This window comes from Rosa rugosa, chromosome 5, assembly GCF_958449725.1.
Source record: "Rosa rugosa chromosome 5, drRosRugo1.1, whole genome shotgun sequence".
In the NCBI taxonomy this organism is placed as follows: domain Eukaryota; kingdom Viridiplantae; phylum Streptophyta; class Magnoliopsida; order Rosales; family Rosaceae; genus Rosa; species Rosa rugosa.
Window position 1 is genome coordinate 23,551,723 of NC_084824.1, and position 6,574 is coordinate 23,558,296.

At 39.3% G+C, this 6,574-nt stretch overlaps 1 long non-coding RNA gene across 1 annotated transcript; it reads left to right on the top strand.

Moving 5' to 3' along the window:
* The first annotated feature begins 471 nt into the window (after positions 1 to 471).
* LOC133707904 (uncharacterized) lies at positions 472 to 2,970 on the top strand. Its single transcript, XR_009845405.1, has 3 exons — positions 472 to 1,048; positions 1,724 to 1,799; positions 2,724 to 2,970. It is a non-coding gene; the product is annotated as an uncharacterized LOC133707904 (long non-coding RNA).
* The last annotated feature ends 3,604 nt before the right edge of the window (positions 2,971 to 6,574 follow it).

The following is a 6,574-nucleotide window of genomic DNA, read 5'->3' on the forward strand; positions in this document are numbered from 1 at the left end:
ACAATCCCCCACATATTTCAAAATACGTAAGTTGCTAAATGAAAAATGAAATTATAGAGTGCAAAAGGAAAATGAGTATCCAATGCTTCTGAACTGGTGTCTTTTGGACTATTGTAATACCCGAAAAATTCAAGTTAATTTCCGATGACGTTTTGGAAATGATTTCGTGGTCGTGGACACGAGTACGAAGCTTAGAGGAGTGTGGAATTAGTTCGAACGATTTTATTTTGAAAACTGAACGTTTTAGGGGGGTCAAAGGAGTTGACTTTTTATACATTGGGAAATTGGGAAAACTTCCTTCATGAAAGTTGTAGAGCGCGTCGATACGAGTTCGTGGACATATGGAACGTAATATTCGGAGTTCGTATGAATAAGTTACGAATATTTGAAAATTAATTGGGATTTTCTATAAATATGAAAAAAAATCCGAATATTGCAAATGAGGACAGAATTTCTGGAACTCCAGAAATTTCTCCCCATTTCTCTCCCGAGCCCAGCCGCGACCCCCTCCCTTCGTCACCTTCGTTCTTCCTCATCCGGCCACCGATTGATGTGAAACAAAGTGGGTTTTTCTGGTCTCGACCCCCTTTACGAGTTTGTAGAAGAAATCGAAGTGAAATACGAGCTGTATGAGGCTCTACAAGGTCGAGAAGAGAGCCTCGTCGGAGACGAAATCGCTCTTCCCCACTTTTTCTGGGCTCTACTTTGTCTGGCCATATCTTCCTCTACAGGCCTCCGATCGACCTGATTCCAAAAGCAATTTTTCTCACCGTGAAGTTTTCTACAACTTTCCAGAAGACATCGACTTGAGATAACCATCGTGGTGGCCGCTAGAAGACCGAGAAGCCGCACAGCCGAGCTGGAAATCGTCTTCCTTCGCCACCTTGGTTCTCCCAGCTCCGGCCACTATAGCTCGAGTTCTTTGAGGGCTTTTCTAGCCCAGAGGAAGTAGAAGCTATCCCCAAGAAGGCTTGCAGCGATTTGATCCGGGGTGATCGAATTTTGAAGATTGGGAAACTAGGGTTCTTCGGGTTTCAAAACTTGCGAGGTAAAATTCTACTTTTTGGCTTATAATCTGACTTTGGTGTAGTTATGAAAAGTGAAATTGGAGTTGAGTTGAAGGACTTTGATGTTGGGAGTTTTGTCTAATTTTGACTTTGGATGGGTGGCGGTGCCGCCACTGTGATGGTGGTTTCCGGCGACCTCCGGACACCCCAAGGACAGTTTCTGTCCATTTTTGTGTTCTACGTGTCGATACGATCGTTTGCATATATAATTCATAATTTTTGGATATCGTATGATGAAGTTATGAATTTTTAAGTTTCGATCGATTTCGATCGTTAGATTTGTGATATGTGAAGTTAGGACCGTCAGATGGACTTGTAGTTTTGATACGATGATCTTATGACTGTCCCAGTGGCTTTGTGTGGTCATGGGCGAAGATCCGACCGTTGGATCTTCGTATAAATGCAAAACGGTGATTAGGGAGGCGATTTGTGAGAATCCGTCCGTCGGATTTTTGTATAAATTTGTGAAGATGTTAGTAAGGACGATTCAGGAAGATCTGACCGTTGGATCTTCGTGATGATTTTTGGGGGGTGATCCTAAAGGCGATCCGTGAGGATCCGACCGTTGGATCATCATTTAATTTCGATCCGACCGTTGGATTGTCGTTTGAGTATGTTTTTGAGCTATTGGCTAAGTTAAGGTCATGTGTGATTAGGTGATTGACGGTCTCCCTTGGGTGAACGATTTCGGTGTGTATTGTGTTGAATTGAAGACGCAGCGGGAATATCGAGGTGAGTAAATCGCACATGGTTCATTCACGAACCGAAATTCGGTGATTTATTTAATTGAGAAATTGTGGAAATTGTTTTACTAAAATAAATATTTGTTTTAAATTATATGGACTTGATCGACTACGGTCCATAGGTAAGTAAAATGTATTTAAACTATAAAAATGAATTTCTAGATTTTATTGCATGTGAACTATAGTTGGTATTAGTGGTCACTCTTGTGTGGGTGACTACGTATATATATATTTACGTGGAATATATATTGGATGGTGTGATTTACTGAGTTATATTTTGAGCATTACCCTTGGAATATGTGATTTATCTTAGATGTTGTGTTGTCTATGATAATGGGTAATTGAGTAAAGTGCGATAGTTGAGTCGTTGAGATGAATTAAATGAGGAGTCGAGTGAATTGAGAAAAGCAGTCATTCGTAAGGTGAACCTTGGCCCAGGTGACACTTTACGATACAGTTAGAGCTCTAGTCTGTCTGCCGTCATACTGCTTGGGGGATAAACGAGTTATCATATGCCCTTGGGTATGACATGACATACTGAATGGGGTGATTAATATAATTAATCATAAGCCTGTAAGTATGATATACTGAATGGGGTGATTAATATAATTAATCATAAGCCTGTAAGTATAATATACTGCATGGGATGATTTATATAAATAAATCATAAGCCTGTGAGTATATATTGAGTAAGAAGTTGTTTATTATTGAGTAGTCATGATGAGATGTGAGTTGATTGATGCTTGAAGTGATGTTGTACACTTCAATTCTTATGCAAAACAAAATTAAAATGTGCTTGAGTTGATTGTGTTACTTTAAATCGTGCAATCCTTTCATTTACTCATACGAGCTTTGCAAAAAGCTTACCGGGTTTGTATTGTTGCAATCCCGGTACACTATTCAAACGGTGTAGCGGGTAATCCTGCAGGTCAGGAGAATCAGGACGGTGATCGTGCGGGTTAGAGAATTTGTTTTAGTTTTACAGCAATTGTAATTGTGAGGTGAGTTATGCTCATTTGAGCCTTACAATATAATTTGGTGAGAGTGTGCTGTAATAAACAAATTTGAGATTTGGTTTATGTAATATCGAGCGATGTGAGGTGTGGTTGTTTTGAGAAAAAAAATTCAGGTTGTATTTATGTGAGTTGTATTAATTCATGTTTCGGATTTTGATTTGTATTTAAAATTCGGGGCGTGACAACTATGAACCAGCCATATGATAAATAATTGTGATCCACAGAAATTTGGTGAAAATTAAATTTTCTATGAACCAAAATTTCTTAATATGAATCAGAGAACTACCATCCACACTGAACTCTCGAAATCAAGCATTTTCCGCGGGTGGGTATGAATAGGCCATGCACCCCTACCTGGATATTCATGAGTGCTCTAGAAGACTTGCCAAAGTTTCATAGGAAGCGGCCCCACTTCCACACTCATATAGATAAGTCCATCAAGTGTGTACTGGAATCAAACACACCATCCATGTTTAAGGGCTATGGTACTTATTAAGAACAAAGTTCATCCTTATACGTTCCAGTTAAAGCACTATCTATGCATCATAGGGATGGACTCAGAGTTTAATTTGATAGTGTGTCACTGATCAACAAGTGACTTGTTATTACCCATATGAACCTACTTCCTGGGATCGCCATTCACATAGGTTGGGTTACCATCACTCTTGACCTTTGTTATAGGCATAATCTCATCCCCCCTCGATGTATTAACCACCAGCTTCAGTCTTTAGCCTAGTGGTTTTGTCAGAGTATTGGCCAAAATCAACTCTGACCTACACAACTTATTGAATAATCTCAACAATAAGTAATCTCTATTGGATTTTTAGTTATCCAATATATCTCATTTAAATATAAGAGCCTATTTTTTCTTGTTTTTCCTTGACCCCCGCATTTTTGAGTTTTTCTGAATTAGCCTCAGGCTCATATATATAGGCAAGATAATATCAAGCCATATATATTTAGGCAACGAATCTTCGCAGGTCAAAGACTTGGGAATTTAATAAGCAACATTGTTTATCCGGTTTCGTAACTTCGGATATTTTAGTCACCCCCACATTTGTAGCCATCAAATGTCTTTTAATTCTTGATCAAAATTAAATTTGATCATGGAGGTACATTAAATGTCCATTTTTTCAAAGCATAAACCGAAGGCAGCAATCAACGAGATTTTTGTTCAATGTATCAGCGTAAGAGATAATATCGAGGCGCCAACGAATGAAGAGCGCGCATAGTTTTTTGTTTTGAGGCAACATTGACCGAAAGGCAACATTGATGCCTTCAATGGCTAGGCAACCATATTTTGAGATTTGTTGTCTCTGCATTATATCTGGAAGCACTGATAATATATAATCAGGCAACTGTTTTCTTGATAACCAAATTCTCAAGGCAACCATGCATGTTCATTACCATTAAAGTATCGAGGCAACCGTTATATCTAATCCATAGGATATGGTCCGATTCATCATTCAAGATGTAAATGAGGCAACCCTTATTACTTGTAACCAAACTTTAAGGCAACATTATTATTTTTTTCTTTTCGAAGGCATCAACCGTAGGGACATTTATATTCCGATGCATCAAATTACCATAGGCAACCGTCAATGTAAAATTGACAAAATAATTTCTCAATGCATTATTCACGAGAACACATTTATTTTTCAAGCAACCGAGGCATCATTTTTTTTTTGAATAGGATTTGATGTTATTAGATATCAAAGCCATGAAAACAGGCCAGAGTCTAACATACGCTTACATAAGAATCCGATAAACCGGATAAACCTATCTAAGCCAATACTAAACTCATTAAAGTCTAAAGGGACGCTCGCCGGAAAGCAAGCTTAAAACGAGTAAGAACAAAACTCGCTATTCTAAGGAAAAATCATTCATCTAGTCTAATTTTCCAGCACGCCATTGTGGTACAAATAACAACTAGAAACGTCTTAGAACAACTCATAGAGATCACTCCAACTCTAGAAGGCTTGTAACCAGATGTCTAATAGCAGAGACTTAAAAAAATACTAGCTCCTCCCCCTTAGGGTTGGAGCCAGCACCATCCTCAGCCTCTTCAGGAGCCAACAACCTCAGCAACAGGTTGGTCTTGCTCTTCTTGTCCAAAGTAATTGTAGCAGACACAACCAGCCCAAGCCTGAGCACAAGACTTGGCCCGAAAGCCCAACCATCCCTTAGTCCAAATTTAAGCCCAGTTAGCCCAAACTCAGAATTCAGCCCAGAGTCCCAGGCCCAACTCCAAGCCCAGGAACTTGCTCTGAGCAACACCACCTCCGTTGCAAGTTCCGGCGGTTGATTACTCCAGAAGGCCATAGATCGCCTCCCCTCTGTATCCAAGCTAACCGGACCACCAACGCAGCACGTTCAACAGATCAGGCCAGAACCGATCTGCCCCAACTTGCGCGGCCCGAGTCGTTCAGAGTCTTCCCCGCTGACGCCAACTCCAATCGCTAGACACAGACGACCCAGCCACCAAAACAAACCGCTCCGCAGTGAACCGGGAAGCAGCCCGGAATTTCGTCGCCGACGACAAGCTGCAGTCCCTGCCTAGAAAAATTCAGAGGAGAAATTTGGATCCGCCGACCCAAACAGATCAACGCGATCCTTGATTCCTCCCCGATCTGTCCTCGACTCGAGTGCTCCTCCCTACGCAAACCTCGCCCTGACAAGGAATCTTGCCGGTGTTAGATCAGCCGGCCACCGAAGAAAGCCTGCCGCCGTTCTGCTCAAACCCTAGGATGGGTTTGCTTTTTTTCCCTTTTGACCTTTTTAGTGAAAATGACTCTACCCCGAGGCATCATCTTAATCAAGAGGCAATGGAAATATTGAGAGGGAACAACTTTATTATTTCCGAAGAAACAATAATCTAAAGGCAACATTTCAATTTATTTATTTTTCCTTGAAGAAACAATACTTTGAAGGGATATAGGGATATATTCCGAAGGCAACACCAAGGAATAACTTTTCGATTTATAACGGTAGAGAATATTTTAATGCATAGAAAATAGGGTCCGGATCAATGGACACATTATTTGACACAATTTTTTACACTCATTTTGAACCCTTAGATATAAAAGCATTTAATGGTTATGATTAATTGTCTTTAATGACATGGCATTAAATTTCTTCCCAATAAAAATTAAAATAATATTAGATTAAATTTTCTTTTATAAGGAAAAAAAATCTGATATTAGAAAAAAAAAATCAAGAAGAGAAGAACAAGACTCGTCTTCTGGAAAAGCATGAATGGAAGATTGATGAAATTTTGATTAAAAAAAAAAATTTGTATCAAAATGGAGAACAAATAATCCAATCCTCCACGGAGGAAGTCTGACATTGACCTTAATAACACCAAAACAACGTACAGATGGGGAAATCAAGGTCACCAAAATTTCTACTCGTACTTACAGATCAAAGACCAATTATGAAACCATAATAGGGGTTGATATATCCATCCAATTAGAGTTGTAGATTATTATTTATTTTATGATTTAGGTTTTCAAATTGGGGTTAACAGTTTTTTTTTTTTAATACAACGAATGGAAGAGTTCATGATGAATTTCTTGTTTTGGTATTTGACAAAGCACTTGGCATTGGTGAGGGAGTCTTGGGGTTTGGGTTTTCTTCAGTCCTTAATGCGCATTTGAAAGGGTTATATAGCTGGTAAGAAAAGAAGATAATTTTCCAGAAAAGAAGAAATGCATGCCAGGCTATCTAGTTACATATATGGACTCTTCAT